We start from the raw sequence: 360 nt of genomic DNA on the forward strand, positions 1-360 counted from the left end.
CCCAGTGAGAAAAAGAGCGAACTGAATAAATCATTCCCAGTAACATTTTATACCAGTGTGTCAAGGCTGATTGGAATGCTGATAAATATGTAATATCTATCATTTTATACAGCTTTGTTGTCTTGTCCTTTACGTATTTGTTATTTTAGTGATTAAGCATTGGCTTTTTTTATAACACATTGTTCTACCGTTGGAAACTGTGAATATAATAATAATAGAGACAGTGCATTAATGTTGCAGCTATATTATTCATGAATCGCAGAGCTCACCGACTGCAAAATGATTAAACTTGTGGGTGATATCTATTATTATTATGTTTTGGTAGACTTTCTCTTTGCAAGGTAAAGTGTTCGTATATTG

This window comes from Penaeus monodon, chromosome 28, assembly GCF_015228065.2.
Source record: "Penaeus monodon isolate SGIC_2016 chromosome 28, NSTDA_Pmon_1, whole genome shotgun sequence".
NCBI lineage: Eukaryota > Metazoa > Arthropoda > Malacostraca > Decapoda > Penaeidae > Penaeus > Penaeus monodon.